This window comes from Nicotiana tomentosiformis, chromosome 4, assembly GCF_000390325.3.
Source record: "Nicotiana tomentosiformis chromosome 4, ASM39032v3, whole genome shotgun sequence".
Lineage (NCBI taxonomy): Eukaryota > Viridiplantae > Streptophyta > Magnoliopsida > Solanales > Solanaceae > Nicotiana > Nicotiana tomentosiformis.
In genome coordinates this window covers 73,066,109-73,082,338 of record NC_090815.1, presented here as the reverse complement: position 1 = coordinate 73,082,338, position 16,230 = coordinate 73,066,109, and the positions used below count along the sequence as shown (strand labels likewise).

At 39.6% G+C, this 16,230-nt stretch overlaps 6 non-coding genes and 11 pseudogenes across 6 annotated transcripts; all 17 read right to left on the bottom strand.

Annotated features, from left to right (window-relative positions):
- Nucleotides 1-3,375: 3,375 nt before the first annotated feature.
- On the bottom strand, nucleotides 3,376-3,494 carry LOC117274856 (5S ribosomal RNA). The gene has a single exon (XR_004505037.1). It is a non-coding gene; the product is annotated as a 5S ribosomal RNA (ribosomal RNA).
- Nucleotides 3,495-4,009: 515 nt separating this feature from the next.
- Nucleotides 4,010-4,128, bottom strand: LOC117274853 (5S ribosomal RNA). Its single transcript, XR_004505034.1, has one exon. It is a non-coding gene; the product is annotated as a 5S ribosomal RNA (ribosomal RNA).
- A 516-nt stretch (nucleotides 4,129-4,644) lies between these two features.
- On the bottom strand, nucleotides 4,645-4,763 carry LOC117274850 (5S ribosomal RNA; annotated as a pseudogene).
- Nucleotides 4,764-5,280: 517 nt separating this feature from the next.
- LOC117274879 (5S ribosomal RNA) lies at nucleotides 5,281-5,399 on the bottom strand (annotated as a pseudogene).
- Nucleotides 5,400-6,532: 1,133 nt separating this feature from the next.
- On the bottom strand, nucleotides 6,533-6,651 carry LOC117274891 (5S ribosomal RNA; annotated as a pseudogene).
- Nucleotides 6,652-7,655: 1,004 nt separating this feature from the next.
- On the bottom strand, nucleotides 7,656-7,774 carry LOC117274886 (5S ribosomal RNA; annotated as a pseudogene).
- A 1,005-nt stretch (nucleotides 7,775-8,779) lies between these two features.
- Nucleotides 8,780-8,897, bottom strand: LOC117274860 (5S ribosomal RNA). The gene has a single exon (XR_004505041.1). It is a non-coding gene; the product is annotated as a 5S ribosomal RNA (ribosomal RNA).
- A 517-nt stretch (nucleotides 8,898-9,414) lies between these two features.
- On the bottom strand, nucleotides 9,415-9,532 carry LOC117274870 (5S ribosomal RNA). The gene has a single exon (XR_004505051.1). It is a non-coding gene; the product is annotated as a 5S ribosomal RNA (ribosomal RNA).
- A 1,499-nt stretch (nucleotides 9,533-11,031) lies between these two features.
- On the bottom strand, nucleotides 11,032-11,150 carry LOC117274892 (5S ribosomal RNA; annotated as a pseudogene).
- Nucleotides 11,151-11,668: 518 nt separating this feature from the next.
- LOC117274885 (5S ribosomal RNA) lies at nucleotides 11,669-11,787 on the bottom strand (annotated as a pseudogene).
- A 517-nt stretch (nucleotides 11,788-12,304) lies between these two features.
- Nucleotides 12,305-12,423, bottom strand: LOC117274880 (5S ribosomal RNA; annotated as a pseudogene).
- Nucleotides 12,424-12,940: 517 nt separating this feature from the next.
- On the bottom strand, nucleotides 12,941-13,059 carry LOC117274865 (5S ribosomal RNA). Its single transcript, XR_004505046.1, has one exon. It is a non-coding gene; the product is annotated as a 5S ribosomal RNA (ribosomal RNA).
- A 517-nt stretch (nucleotides 13,060-13,576) lies between these two features.
- LOC117274875 (5S ribosomal RNA) lies at nucleotides 13,577-13,694 on the bottom strand (annotated as a pseudogene).
- Nucleotides 13,695-14,210: 516 nt separating this feature from the next.
- On the bottom strand, nucleotides 14,211-14,329 carry LOC117274861 (5S ribosomal RNA; annotated as a pseudogene).
- Nucleotides 14,330-14,845: 516 nt separating this feature from the next.
- Nucleotides 14,846-14,964, bottom strand: LOC117274872 (5S ribosomal RNA). The gene has a single exon (XR_004505053.2). It is a non-coding gene; the product is annotated as a 5S ribosomal RNA (ribosomal RNA).
- A 518-nt stretch (nucleotides 14,965-15,482) lies between these two features.
- Nucleotides 15,483-15,597, bottom strand: LOC117274897 (5S ribosomal RNA; annotated as a pseudogene).
- A 504-nt stretch (nucleotides 15,598-16,101) lies between these two features.
- Nucleotides 16,102-16,216, bottom strand: LOC138910713 (5S ribosomal RNA; annotated as a pseudogene).
- Nucleotides 16,217-16,230: the final 14 nt, after the last annotated feature.

Genomic DNA, 16,230 nt, shown 5'->3' with positions numbered 1-16,230 from the left:
TTTTCTTAGTAAGATACTTTATTACGAGTAAATTCCACTTAATTCATTGCATGGGAGCTACAAAAATCCAACATTTCCTCTTTCTTCGTAAATGTCGACTTTTGACAACAAATCCTACCAGCAAAAATTGAAGCTGAAACTTGTGCTAGTTAAAAATAGAAAATAATTTGAACATTTGGATTTCATAAGAATGGATTTTAATGCGGGCTACTTGGTCTCTTTTCTCTCATTTCCTACTTGGTCTTGGGCGATTTTGAGAAATTGTGAAAGATTTTCATCAACATCAAGAGGTAAGTGAACCCTATCATTTCTTTAGTTAAATACACGGATTAAGGGTAGATTTAATATGAAATTAAGGAAAATATTGTGAGATTTTGCTAGAACCTAGGGTTTGGTAAAAATAAGATTTGACCACAAAATTTATTATGTAAATGAGAATAAATTATATATTTGAGTTCGTGAGGTCATGTGTAATATTTATATTCGAAATTTTTTGGAATTCGGGCACGTGGGCCCGGGGGTGACTTTTAGGAACCTTCCAAATTGGGTTGAGTAATTACTCTAATAGCTAAATTATGAACTTTTGAGCATATATTTATTAGTTTATACGACTTTTGGTTAGTTCGGAGTCCTCGCCGTCGTTTGAGGAATTCTAGTGAGGTTGAAGAGCCGGATGAGGACTTGGAGCCGGGGAAAGTCTCTTGCCTAACCTTGAAAGAGGGAACTTATCCCCTTAGGTGTATTATTGTTGTGTGCTACTTGTTATGGGGAGTTACGTACGCACGAGGTGACGAGAGTCCGTACGTAGCTATATTTTATGTTATGTCAGGGTAGACTTAGATTCACATCATACCTTTAATTGTACTGTTTATGCCTATCATGTGTATTAATTGTCTTGATTAGGACTGAGATTGAGGGTTTAAATTGAAGATATCGACTTAGGTTCTTACTTTAGAAAAATTGGAAAATACTTGATAAACTAAAAATCCGTGTCTTCTCATCTCGCAAGTGCTTCCGCGAGCGAGGTAAAATTCTCTACTCTTATGGGATCGGGCCGTTCGCCTTCGCATGATGGTAACACTACTCTTATGGGATTGGGTCGTTCGCCTCGACAGGTTGGTAATACTATTCTTATGGGATCGGGCCGTTCGCCTCGGCAGTACTGAGTACCACTATTCTTATGGGATCAGGCTGTTCGCCTCAGCAACTTCGTGCTTAATAATTGGAACTTGATTTAGTTTGTTAATTATTGAGTTAGCGCCTTCAAGGCCGGTTATGACGTGTTTAGTAACTTGATATAGACTCATATGTAGACTTACTGTAGTTACTTTATTTGCTTCGCTGCTATTTGTTGTACACTCACCATGTCTACTTTATGTATTTATATTGTTATTTGAGCTCTAGTAAGTGTTAAGTCGATCCCTCATCACTACGTCTTCAAGGTTAGACTAGATACTTACTGGGTACGCATTGTTTTCCTTACTCACGCTACACTTCTGCACTGATGAGTAAGTACTAAGATAGGTACTACCAGTGGTCACGCACGCGCAAAGCCGATCATCTATGGAGACTTAGCGGTGAGCTTCTTGCCTTGCTACGATCTACAGTACCGAAGTCTCCCTCTACCTTATTTATTATTTCTGTCTATGACCTTCAGACAATAGTTGTAGTAATTTTGTATATTCTCTAGATTGCTCATGTACTTGAGGAGCTGGATTTTGGGGACTTTTAGTATTTATGTACTGCTGTACTTATCATTCTATCACTACAGTAGGCGTACTTATTATGTTGGAATTTTGTTAAGAAAAGAGCAGTTATAGTTGCATGAGATCTTACTTGTTTTGTTCTTTTAAAAAGGGAAACTGATGTTTTAAATGTAAAAAGAGGGTAAATAAATAGTAGTTTCACTTGTGGGCTTGCCTAATGTTGGCGTTAGTCGTCATCGTGACCTATTATGGGTTTTGGATCGTAACAACTTGTTATCAGAGCCTTAGGTTCACATAGGTCTCACAAGTCATGAGCAGGCCTAGTAGAGTCTTACGGATCGGTGCGGAAATATCCGCATTTATCTTCGAGAGGCTATAGGGTGTTAGGAAACTTCTCTTATCGTGCAATTGATATTGTGCTAAGTATCTTTCTATTTATCTCTCACAGATGGTGAGAACGCGCGTGGCAGATATACCAGGCGGTAGAGGGGCTGCTCCTCCTGTTTCTAGAGGCCGAGGCAGAGGCCGGGGGAGGGCTCCAACTCTAGGGCGAGGGCATCCTAGAGTTGCTCCCGTTGTACCACCAGTGGATCCAGTGGAGGATCCTGTTGTTGAGGAGCAGGATGAGGCGCCTGCAGTTGTGCCAGCCCCAAGGGGGGGGGGGGGGGAGCACAAACCCCTATCGCTCAGGCTTTAGGGCACGCCGCTGTTGTTTATCAGGCATCGGGTGCAGTACTTGCGGGCGGAGCCCAACCAGTTGTAGAGGCTGTACCAGTCATGATCGTTGATCAGTAGAAGCGGTTGGACAGATGAACTAGACTTTGCCCCACCTAACTTTGGGGGTGAGCGGTCAGAAGACCCCTAAGATTTCATTCACCGGTGAAAGGATAGGCTCCGGAAGATGGGGATATTGGAGTCCAACGGGGTGGATTTTACCACCTTTCAGCTTTAGGACAAGGCGCGCAGATGGTGGCAGGCTTACCTTCTCAGCAGGCCAGCATGTTCACCTCTCTTGACTTGGGATCAAGTTACACATTTGTTCTTGGAGAAGTACATACCACCTTCTGAGAGAGAGGAGCTTCGGGGTCAATTTGAGCGACTCCGTCAGGGTCATATGTCTGTGACCGACTATGAGGCAAGATTCACTGACCTGTCTTCCCATGCAACTATTATACTCAATACAGACGCAGATAGGATGCGGAGGTTCATTGCAGGTCTGCACCTTGAGATTCAGGTTTTTACGCTCATTTATTCGTTTTACGCAATTCCTCTTTTGATTTCAACTATTTTTCGCGGGCAAAGGCATTGACCAACAATAACAAGCCGCACTCGATGATAATATCACAATTAGAGGGACCGTAAGGCCTAGCGATATGCCTATCACACTAGGCCGCACGGAACGACGACATCGCAACTAGACATTTTACGGTTGTCGCCTTCGAGACCAAGGCATAGTGACATGTCAAGTGCTACGGTGTTAAGCCCGTAAATATTTTCCTTATTTACTATATGTTGCTTTTTTGATTTTTTTCATAACTATTAGCTTTAAAAAAATTATTATTTCTTGTAAAAGAAATATCGTTTACACTGCTTAAAACTCATTTGTGAATTTATTACACCTACCGCCGATATATGAAAAGAAGTAAGATACAAATTTTACCAAAAAGGAGGGATGCAACACAAGGACTTCCCAGGGGGTCACCAATCCTAGTACTACTCTCGCCCAAGCACGCTCAACTACGGAGTTCTGATGGGATCCGGTGCGTTAGTGCTGGTAAGATCGCATCCGACATTTCTTGCACTCTAAATTCTCTTAATACCTTTCCTCCTTCCGCTTTAGGTGTGAAGCTATAAAACCTCAAAACGACATAACTTTACGCTCATTTATTCGTTTTAAGCAATTCCTCTTTTGATTTCAACTATTTTTTGCGGGCAAAGGCATTGACCAACAACAACAAGCCGCGCTCGATGATAATATCATAATTCGAGGGCTCGTAAGGCCTAGCGATATGCTTAACACACTAGGCTGCATGGAATGACGACATCGCAACTAGACGTTTTACGGTTTCACCTTCGAGGCCAAGGCATAGTGACATGTCAAGGGAAACAGTGTTAAGCTTGTAAATATTTTCCTTATTTACTATATACTGCTTTTTTGATTTTTTTCATAACTATTAGCTTTAAAAAAATGTTATTTCGTGTAACGAAAATATCGTTTACACTGCTTAAAACGCATTTGTGAATTAATTAGACCTAGCTCCGATATATTAAAAGAAGTAAGATACAAATTTTGCCTAAAAAGAGGGATGCAACACGTGGACTTCCCAGGGGGTCACCAATCCTAGTACTACTCTCGCCCAAGCACGCTCAACTATGGAGTTCTGATGGGATCCGGTGCGTTAGTGCTGGTATGATCGCATCCGACATTCCTTGCACTCTAAATTCTCTTAATACCTTTCCTTCTTTCCGCTTTAGGTGCGAAGGTGTAAAACCTTTAAACGACAACTTTACGCTTATTTATCCGTTTTACGCAATTTCTCTTTTGATTTCAACTATTTTTTGCGGGCAAAGGCATTGACCAACAATAACGAGCCGCGCTCAATGATAATATCACAATTAGAGGGCCCGTAAGGCCTAGCGACATGCCTATCACACTAGGACTCATGGAACTACGACATCACAACTAGACGTTTTAGAGATGTCGCCTTCGAGGCCAAGGCGTAGTGACATGTCAAGTGCAACAATGTTAAGCCCGTAAATATTTTCCTAATTTACTATATATTGCTTTTTTGATTTTATTCATAACTATTAGCTTTAAAAAACTTGTTATTTCCTGCAAAACAAATATCGTTTACACTACTTAAAATATATTTGTAAATTTATTAGATCTACCGCTGATATATTAAAAGAAGTAAGAAACGAATTTTGCCTAAAAAGAGGGATGCAACGCGAGGACTTCCCAGGGGGTCACCAATCCTAGTACTACTCTCTCCCAAGCTCGCTCAACTACGGAGTTCTGATAGGATCCAGTACGTTAGTGCTGGTATGATCGCATCCGACATTCCTTGCACTCTAAATTCTCTTAATACCTTTCCTCCTTCCGCTTTAGGTGTGAAGGTGTAAAACATTAAAACGACATAACTTTATGCTCATTTATTCATTTTACGCAATTCCTCTTTTGATTTTAACTATTTTTCGCGGGCAAAGGCATTGACCAACAACAACAAGCTGCGCTCGATGATAATATCACAATTAGAGGGCCCGTAAGGCCTAGCAACATGCCTATCACACTAGGCAGCATGGAACGACGACAATGCAACTAGACGTTTTATAGTTATCATCTTCGAGGCCAAGGCGTAGTGACATGTCAAGTGCAACGGTGTTAAGCCCGTAAATATTTTCCTTATTTACTATTTATTGCATTTTTGATTTTTTTAATAACTATTAGCTTTAAAAATATTATTATTTCTTGTAAACAAAATATCGTTTACACTGCTTAAAACTCATTTGTGAATTTATTACACCTACCGCCGATATATTAAAAGAAGTAAGATACAAAATATTCCTAAAACGAGGGATGCAACATGAGGACTTCCCAGGGGGTCCCCAATCCTAGTACTACTCTCGCCCAAGCATGCTCAACTACGGAGTTATGATGGGATCCGGTGTGATAGTGCTGATATGATCGCATCCGACATTCCTTGCACTCTAAATTCTCTTAATACCTTCCCTCCTTCCGCTTTAGGTGCGAAGGTGTAAAACCTTAAAATGACATAAATTTACGATCATTTATCCGTTTTACGCAAATCCTCTTTTGATTTCAACTAATTTTCGCAGGTGAAGGCATTGACCAACAACAACAAGCCGCGATCGACGATGATATCATAATTAGAGGGCCCGTAAGGCCTAGCGACATGCCTATCACACTAGGCCGCATGGAACGACGACACCGCAATTAGACATTTTACAGATGTCGCCTTCGAGGCCAAGGCGTAGTGACATGTCAAGTGCAACAGTGTTAAGCCCGTAAATATTTTTCTTATTTATTATATATTGCTTTTTGATTTTATTCATAACTATTAGCTTTAAAAAATTATTATTTCGTGTAAAAAGAAATATCGTTTACACTTCTTAAAACACATTTGTAAATTTATTAGAACTACAGCCGATATATTAAAAGAAGTAAGATACAAATTTTGCCTAAAAAGAGGGATGCAACACAAGGACTTCCCAGGGGGCGCCCAAGCACGCTCAACTACGGAGTTCTGATGGGATCCGGTGCATTAGAGCTGGTATGATCGCATCCGACATTCCTTGCACTCTAAATTCTCTTAATACCTTTCCTCCTTCCGCTTTAGGTGCGAAGGCGTAAAACCTTAAAATGACATAACTTTATGCTCATTTATTCGTTTTACGCAATTCCTCTTTTGATTTCAACTATTTTTCGCGGGCAAAGGCAATGACCAATAATAACAAGCCACGCTCAACGATAATATCACAATTAGAGGGCTCGTAAGGCCTAGCGACATGCCTATCACACTATGCCGCATGGAATGACGACATCGCAAATAGACATTTTACAGATGTCGCCTTCGAGGCCAAGGCATAGTGACATGTCAAGTGCAATAGTGTTAAGCTCGTAAATATTTTCCTTATTTTTACTATATATTGCTTTTTTGAATTTATTCATAACTATTAGCTTTAAAAAACTTGTTATTTCGTGTAAAACAAAATATCGTTTACACTGCTTAAAACTCATTTGTGAATTTATTAGACCTACCGCCGATATATGAAAAGAAGTAAGATAAAAATTTTGCCTAAAAAGAGGGATGCAACACGAGGACTTCCCGTGGGGTCACCAATCCTAGTACTACTCTCGCGCAAGCATGCGCAACTATGGAGTTCTGATGGGATCTGGTGTGTTAGTGCTGGTATGATCACATCCGACATTCCTGGCACTCTAAATTCTCTTAAGACCTTTCCTCCTTCCGCTTTAGGTGCGAAGGTGTAAAACTTTATAACGACATAACTTTACGCTCATTTATCCGGTTTACGCAATTCTTCTTTTGATTTTAACTATTTTTCGCGGGCAAAGGCATTGACCAACAACAACAAGCCGCGCTCGACGATAATATCATAATCAGAGGGCCCGTAAGGCCTTGCGACATGCCTATCACACTAGGCCACATGGAACGACGACATCACAACTAGACGTTTTACGGATGTAGCCTTCAAGGCCAAGGCATAGTGACATGTCAAGTGCAACGGTGTTAAGCACGTAAATATTTTTCTTATTTACAATAGATTGCTTTTTTGATTTTTTTCATAACTATTAGCTTTAAAAAACTTGTATTTCGTGTAAACAAAATATCGTTTACAGTGCTTAGAATATCTTATGGGATCCGGTGCATTAGTGCTGGTATGATCGCATCCGACATTCCTGGAACTCTAAATTCTCTTAGTACCTTTCCTTCTTTTGCTTTAGGTGCGAAGGTATAAAACTTTAAAATGACATAACTTTACGCTCATTTATCCGGTTTACGCAATTCGTCTTTTGATTTCAACTATTATTCGCGGGGAAAGGCATTGACAAACAACAACAAGCCGCGCTCGACGATAATATCATAATTAGATGGCCCGTAAGGCCTAGCGACATGCCTATCACACTAGGCCACATGGAACGATGACATCACAACATGATGTTTTACGGATGTCGCCTTCGAGGACAAGGCGTAGTGACATGTCAAGTGCAACGGTGTTAAGCCCGTAAATATTTTCCTTATTTACTATATATTGATTTTTTGATTTTTTCATAACTATTAGCTTTAAAAAAATTGTTAATTCTTGTAAAAACAATATGGTTTACACTGCTTAAAACTCATTTTTGAATTTATTAGAGTTACCGCTGATATATCGAAAGAAGTAAGATACAAAATTTGCCAAAAAGGAGGGATGCAAAACGAGAACTTCTCAGGGGGTCACCAATCCTAGTACTACTCTCGTCCAAGAACGCTCAACTACAGAATTCTGATGGGATTCGGTGCGTTAGTGCTAGTATGATCGCATCCGGCATTCTTGGCACTCTAAATTCTCTTAATACCTTTCCTCCTTCCACTTTAGGTGTGAAGGTGTAAAACCTTAAAACGACATAACATTACGCTCATTTATGCGTTTTACACAATTCCTGTTTTGATTTCAACTATTTTTCGCGGGCAAAGGCATTGACCAACAACAATAAGCCGCGCTTGACGATAATATCACAATTAGAGGGCCCGTAAGGCCTAGCGACTTTGCTATCACTCTAGGCCGCATGGAATGATGACATCGCAATTAGATATTTTACGGATGTCGCCTTCGAGGCCAAGGTGTATTGACATGTCAAGTGCAATAGTGTTAAACCTATAAATATTTTCCTTATGTACTATATATTGTTTTGTTCATTTTTTTCATAACTATTAGCTTTAAAAGAATTGTTATTTCATGTAAAAAATATATCGTTTACACTGCTTAAAATATCTTATGGGATCCGGTGCGTTAGTGCTGATATGATCGCATCCGACATTCCTAGCACTCTAAATTCTCTTAATACCTTTCCTCCTTCCGCTTTAGGTGGGAAGGTGTAAAACCGTAAAATGACATAACTTTATGCTCATTTATCCGTTTTACGCAATTGCTCTTTTGATTGCAATTATGTTTCGCGGGCAAAGCATTGACTAACAACAACAAGCCGCGCTCGGCGATAATATCACAATTAGTGGGCCCGTAAGGCCTAGAGATATGCCTACCACACTAGGCCGCATGGAACGACGGCATCCCAACTAGACATTTTACGGATGTCTCCTTCGTGGCCAAGGCGTAGTGACATATCAAGTGCAATGGTGTTAAGCCCGTAAATATTTTCCTTATTTACTATAGATTGCTTTTTTGATTTTGTTTCATAACTATTAGCTTTAAAAAATTGTTATTTCGTGTAAATCAAATATCGTTTACACTGCTTAAAACTCATTTATGAATTTATTAGACCTACCGCCGATATATTAAAAGAAGTAAGATATAAAATTTCCCTAAAAAGAGGGATACAACACGAGGACTTCCCAGGGGTCACCCATCCTAGTACTAATCTCGCCCAGGCACGCTTGACTTCGGAGTTCTGATAGGATCTGGTGTGTTAGTGCTGGTATGATCGCATCGGACATTCCTTGAACTCTAAATTCTCTTAATAACTTCCCTCCTTCCACTTTAGGTGCGTAGGTTTAAAATATTAAAACGACATAAATATACGCTAATTTATCCATTTTACGCAATTCCTCTTTTGATTTCAACTATGTTTCGCGTGTAAAGGCATTGACCAACAACAACAAGCCGCGCTCGACGATAATATCACAATTGGAGGGCCAGTAAGGTCTAGAGACATGCCTATCATACAAGGCTGCATGGAATGACAACATCGCAACTAGATGTTTTATGGATGTCGCCTTCGAGGCCAAGGAGTAGTGACATGTCAAGTGCAACGGTGTTAAGACTGTAAATATTTTCCTTATTTACTATATATTGCTTTTTTGACTTTTTTCATAACTATTAACTTTAAAAATATTGTTATTTCGTGTAAAATAAATATCGTTTACACTGCTTAAAACTCATTTGCGAATTTATTAGACCTACCGCCGATATATTAAAATAAGTAAGATATAAAATTTGCCTAAAAAGAGGGACGCAACACGAGGACTTCCCAGGGGTCACCCATCCTAGTACTACACTCGCCCAGGCATGCTTGACTTCGGAGTTCTGATAAGATCCGTTGTGTTAGTGCTAGTATGATCGCATCCGACATTCCTTGCACTCTAAATTCTCTTAATAACTTCCCTCCTTCCGCTTTAGGTGCGAAGGTGTAAAATCTTAAAATGACATAAATTTACGCTCATTTATCCGTTTTACATAATTCCTCTTTTGATTTCAACTATGTTTCGCGGGCAAAGGCATTGACTAACAAAAACAAGCCACGCTCGACGATAATATCACAATTAGAGAGCCCGTAAGGCCTAGAGACATGCCTATCACACTAGGCCGCATGGTACGACGACATCGCAACTAGACGTATTACGGATGTCGCCTTCGAGGCCAAGGCGAAGTGACATGTCAAGTGCCACGGTGTTAAGACTATAAATATTTTTCTTATTTACTATATATTGCTTTTTTGATTTTTTTCTTTACTATTAGCTTTAAAAGAATTGTTATTTCATGTAAATAATATATCGTTTACACTGCTTAAAATATCTTATGGGATCCGGTGCGTTAGTGCTGGTATGATCGCATCCCACATTCTTGGAACTCTAAATTCTCTTAATACCTTTCCTCCTTCCGCTTTAGGTGCGAATGTGTAAAACCTTAAAACGACATAACTTTACGCTCATTTATCCATTTTACGCAATTCCTCTTTTGATTGCAATTATGTTTCGCGGGCAAAAGCATTGACCAACAACAACAAGCCGCGCTCGGTGATAATATCACAATTAGAGGGCCCGTAAGGCCTAGAGACATGCCTATCACACTAGGCCGCATGGAACGACGACATCCCAACTAGACATTTTGCGGATGTCGCCTTCGTGGCCAAGGCGTAGTGACATGTCAAGTACAATGGTGTTAAGCCCGTAAATATTTTCCTTATTTACTATAGATTGCTTTTTTGATTTTGTTTCATAACTATTAGCTTTAAAAACAATATCGTTTACACTACTTAAAACTCACTACTTACTATAGTGCGAAGGTGTAAAACGCTTGTCTTTGGAGTTTTGATAGGATCCGGTGTGTTAGTGCTGGTATGATCGCATCCGACATTCCTTGCACTCTAAATTCTCTTAATACCTTTCCTCCTTCCGCTTTAGGTGCAAAGGTGTAAAACCGTAAAACGACATAACTTTACGCTCATTTATCCGTTTTACGCAATTCCTATTTTTATTTCAACTCTTTTTCGCGGGCAAAGGCATTGACCAATAACAATAAGCCGCGCTCGACGATAATATCATAATTAGAGGGCCCGTAAGGCCTAGCGACACGCCTATCACACTAGGCCGCATAGAACGACAACATCACAACTAGAAATTTTACGGATGTCGCCTTCGAAGCCAAGGCATAGTGATATGTCAACTGCAATGGTGTTAAGCCCGTAAATATTTTCATTATTTATTATATATTGCCTTTTTGATTTTTTTCATAATAGTTAGCTATAAAAACAATATTGTTTACACTACTTAAAACTCATTTATGAATTTATTAGACCTACATCCGATATATTAAAAGAAGTAAGATACAAATTTGCCTTAAAAGAGGAATGTAATATGAGGACATCCTATGGGGTCACCCATCCTAGCACTACTCTCGCCAAGGCATGCTTAACTTCAGAGTTCTGATGGGAATTGGTGTGTTAGTGCTCGTATGATCGCATTTGACATTCCTTGCACTCTAAATTTCCTTAAAACCTTTCCTCCTTCCGCTTTAGGTGCGAAGGTGTAAAACCTTAAAACGACATAACTTTACGCTCATTTATTCGTTTTACGCAATTTCTCTTTTTATTTAAACTATTTTTCACGGGCAAAGGCATTGACTAACAAGAACAAGCCGCGCTCGATGGTAATATCACAATTAGAGGGCCCATAAGGCCTAGCGACATGCGTATCACACTAGGCTGCATGGAATGATGACATCGTAACTAGACATTTTACGGATGTCGCCTTCGAGGCCAAGGCGTAGTGACATGTCAAATGCAATGGTGTTAAGCCCGTAAATATATTCCTTATTTACTATAGATTGATTGTTTTGATTTTTTTCATAACTATTAGCTTTAAAAAAAATATTATTTCGTGTAAATCAAATATCGTTTACACTCCTTAAAACTCATTTGTGAATTTATAAGACCTACCGTCGATATATTAAAAGAAGTAAGATACAAATTTTGCCTAAAAAGAGGGATGAAACACGAGGACATCCCAGGGGGTCACCCATCCTAGCACTACTCTCGCCAAGGCACGCGTAACTTCAGTGTTCTGATGGGATTTGGTGCGTTAGTGCTCGTATGATCCCATCCTAAATTCCATGCACTCTAAATTCCCTTAAAACCTTTCCTCCATCCGCTTTAGGTGCGAAGGTGTAAAACCTTAAAACGACATAACTTTATGCTCATTTATCCATTTTTCTCAATTCCACTTTTGATTTCAACTATTTTTCGCGGGCGAAGGCATTGACCTACAACAATAAGCCGCGCTCAATAATAATATCACAATTAGTGGGCCTGTAAGGCCTAGCGACATGCCTATCACACTAGGCCGCATCGAACGACGACATCGCAACTAGACGATTTACGGATGTCGCCTTCAAGACCAAAGCGTAGTGACATGTCAAGTGCAATGGTGTTAAGCCCGTAAATATTTTTCTTATTTACTATATATTGGTTTTTTTGATTTTTTTCATAACTATTAGCTGTAAAGAAATATTATTTCGTGTAAATCAAATATCGTTTACACTGCTTAAAACTTATTTGTGAATTTATAAGACCTACCGCCGATATATTAAAAGAAGTAAGATACAAATTTTGCCTAAAAAGAGGGATGCAACACGAGGACATCCCAGGGGGTCACCCATCCTAGCACTACTCTCGCCAAGGCACGCGTAGCTTCGGGGTTCTGATGGGATTTGGTGCGTTAGTGCTCGTATGATCGCATCCGACATCCCTTGCACTCTAAATTCTCTTAATACCTTTCCTCCTTCCGCTTTAGGTGCGAAGGTGTAAAAACTTAAAATGACATAACCTTATGCTCATTTATCCGTTTTGCGCAATTCGTCTTTTGATTTCAACCATTTTTCGTAAGCAAAGGAATTGACCAACAAGAACAAGACGCGCTCGACAATAATATCATAATTAGAGGGCCCGTAAGGCCTAGCGACATGCCTATCACACTAGGCCACATAGAACGAAGACATCGCAACTAGACGTTTTACGGATGTCACCTTCGAGGCCAAGGCATAGTGACATGTCAAGTGCAACGGTGTTTAGCCCGCAAATATTTTCCTTATTTACTCTATATTGCTTTTTTAATTTTTTTCCTAACTATTAGCTTTAAAAAAATTGTTATTTTGTGTAAAAACAATATCGCTTACACTGCTTAAAACTCATTTGTGAATTTATTAGACCTACCGCCGATATATTAAAAGAAGTAAGATACAAATATTCCCTAAAAAGAGGGATGCAACACGAGGACTTCCCAGGGGGTCACCCATCCTAGTGCTACTCAAGTCCGGGCACTCTTCACTTCAGAGTTCTGATGGGATCCTGTGTGTTAGTGCTGATATGATCGCATCCGAAATTTCTTGCACTCTAAATTCTCTTAATACCTTCCCTCCTTCCGCTTAAGGTGCGAAGGTGTAAAACCTTAAAACGACATAACTTTACGATCATTTATCCGTTTTACGCAATTCCTCTTTTGATTTCAACTATTTTTCATGGGTGAAGGCATTGACCAACAACAACAAGCTGCGATCGACGATAATATCATAATTAGAGGGCCCGTAAGGCCTAGTGACATATCTATCACACTAGGCCACATGGAACGACGACATCGCAACAAGACGTTTTACGGATGTCGCCTTCGAGGCCAAGGCGTAGTGACATGTCAAGTGCAACGGTGTTTAGCCCGTAAATATTTTCCTTATTTACTATTTACTGCTTTTTAAATTATTTTCCAAAGTATTAGCTTTAAAAAAAATTGTTATTTCGTGTAAAACAAGTATCGCTTACACTACTCAAAACTCATTTGTGAATTTATTAGGCCTACCGCCGATATATTAAAACAAGTAAGATACAAATTTTCCTAAAAAGAGGGATGCAACACGAGGACTTCCCGGGGGTCATCCATCCTAGTACTACTCTCGTCCAGGCACGCTTCACTGCAGAGTTCTGGTGGGATTTGGTGCATTAGTGCTCGTATGATCGCATCCGACATTCCTTGCACTCTAAATTACCTTAAAACCTTTCCTCCTTACGCTTTAGGTGCGAAGGTGTAAAACCTTAAAACTACATAACCTTACGCTCATTTATCCGTTTTGCGCAAATCCTATTTTGATTTCAACCATTTTTCGCGGTCAAAGGCATTGACCAACAACATCAAGCCGCGCTCGATGATAATATCACAATTAGAGGGCTCGTAAGGCCTAGCGACATGCCTATCACATTTTGCTACATGGAATGACGACATCGCAACTAGACATTTTACGGATGTCGTCTTCGAGGCCAAGGCGTAGTGATATGTCAAGTGCAACGGTGTTAAGCCCGTAAATATTTTCCTTATTAATTATAGATTAATTTTTTGATTTTTTTCATAACTATTAGCTTTAAAAAAATATTATTTCATGTAAATAAAATATAGTTTACACTGCTTAAAACTCATTTGTGAATTTATAAGACTTATCGCCGATATATTAAAAAAAGTTAGATACAAATTTTGTCTAAAAAGAGGGATGCAACACGAGGACATCCCATGGGGTCACCAATCATAGCACTACTCTTGCCTAGGCACGCGTAACTTTGGAGTTCTGATGGGATTTGGTGTGTTAGTGATCGTATGATTGCATCCGACACTCCTTGCACTCTAAATTCCCTTAAAACCTTTCCTCCTTTCGCTTTAGTTGCGAAGGTGTAAAACCTTAAAACGACATAACTTTACGCTCATTTATCCATTTTGCGCAATTCCTCTTTTGATTTCAACTATTTTTTGCGGGCAAAGGTATTGACCAACAATAACAAGCCGCCCTCGATGATAATATCTCAATTAGAGGGCCCGTAAGGCCTAGCGACATGGCTATCACACTAGGCCGCATGGAACGATGACATCGCAACTAGACGTTTTACGGATGTCGTCTTCGAGGCCAAGTCGTAGTGACATCTCAAGTGCAACGGTGTTTAGCCCGTAAATATTTTCCTTATTTACTATATATTGCTTTTTTGATTTTTACCATCACTATTAGCTTTAAAAAAAATGTTTTTTTGTGTAAAACAAATATCGTTTACACTGCTTAAAACTCATTTGTGAATTTATTACACCTACCGCCGATATATAAAAGAAGTAAGATACAAAATATTCCTAAAACGAGGGATGCAACATGAGGACTTCCTAGGGGGTCACCAATCCTAGTACTACTTTCTCCCAAGCACGCTCAACTACGGAGTTCTGATGGGATCCGGTGTGTTAGTGCTGATATGATCGCATCCGACATTCCCTGCACTCTAAATTCTCTTAATACCTTCCCTCCTTCCGCTTTAGGTGCGAAGGTGTAAAACCTTAAATTGACATAACTTCACGATCATTTATCCGTTTTACGCAATTCCTCTTTTGATTTCAACTATTTTTCGCAGGTGAAGGCATTGACCAACAACAACAAGCCGCGATCGACGATGATATCATAATTAGAGGGCCCGTAAGGCCTAGCGACATGCCTATCACACTAGTCCAGATGGAACGACGACATCGCAACTAGACGTTTTACGGATGTCGCATTCGAGGCCAAGGCGTAGTGACATGTCAAGTGCAACGGTGTTTAGCCCGTAAATATTTTCCTTATTTACTATATATTGATTTTTAAATTTTTTTTCCTAACTATTAGCTTTAAAAATATTGTTATTTCGTGTAAAACAAATATCGCTTACAATGCTTAAAACTCATTTGTGAATTTATTAGACCTACCGCCGATATATTAAAAGATGTAAGATACAAATTTTGCCTAAAAAGAAGGATGCAACACGAGGACTTCCCAGGGGGTCACCCTAGTACTACTCTCGTCCAGGCACGCTTCACTTCGGAGTTCTGATAGGATCCGATATATTAGGGCTGATAACATTCCTTGCACTCTAAATTCTCTTAATACCTTCCCTCCTTTCGCTTTAAGTGCGAAGGTGTAAAACCTTAAAATGACATAGTTTCACGATCATTTATCCGTTTTACGCAATTCCTCTTTTGATTTCAACTATTTTTCGCGGGTGAAGGCATTGACCAACAATAATAAGCCAAGCTCGACGATAATATCATAATTAGAGGGCCCGTAAGGCCTAGCGACATGCCTATCATACTAGGCCGCATGGAACGACGACATCGCAACTAGACATTTTACGGATGTTGCCTTCGAGGCCAAGGCATAGTGACATGTCAAGTGCAACGGTGTTTAGCCCGTAAATATTTTCCTTATTTACTATATATTGCTTTTTTCATTTTTTTCCTAACTATTAGCTTTAAAAAACTATTATTTCGTGTAAAACAAATATCGCTTATAGTGCTTAAAACTCATTTGTGAATTTATTAGACCTACCGCCGATATATTAAAAGAAGTAAGATACAAATTTTGCCTAAAAAGAAGGATGCAACACGAGGACTTCCCAGGGGGTCACCCTAGTACTACTCTCGTCCAGGCACGCTTCACTTCGGAGTTCTGATAGGATCCGATATATTAGGGCTGATAAGATCGCATCCAACATTCCTTGCAC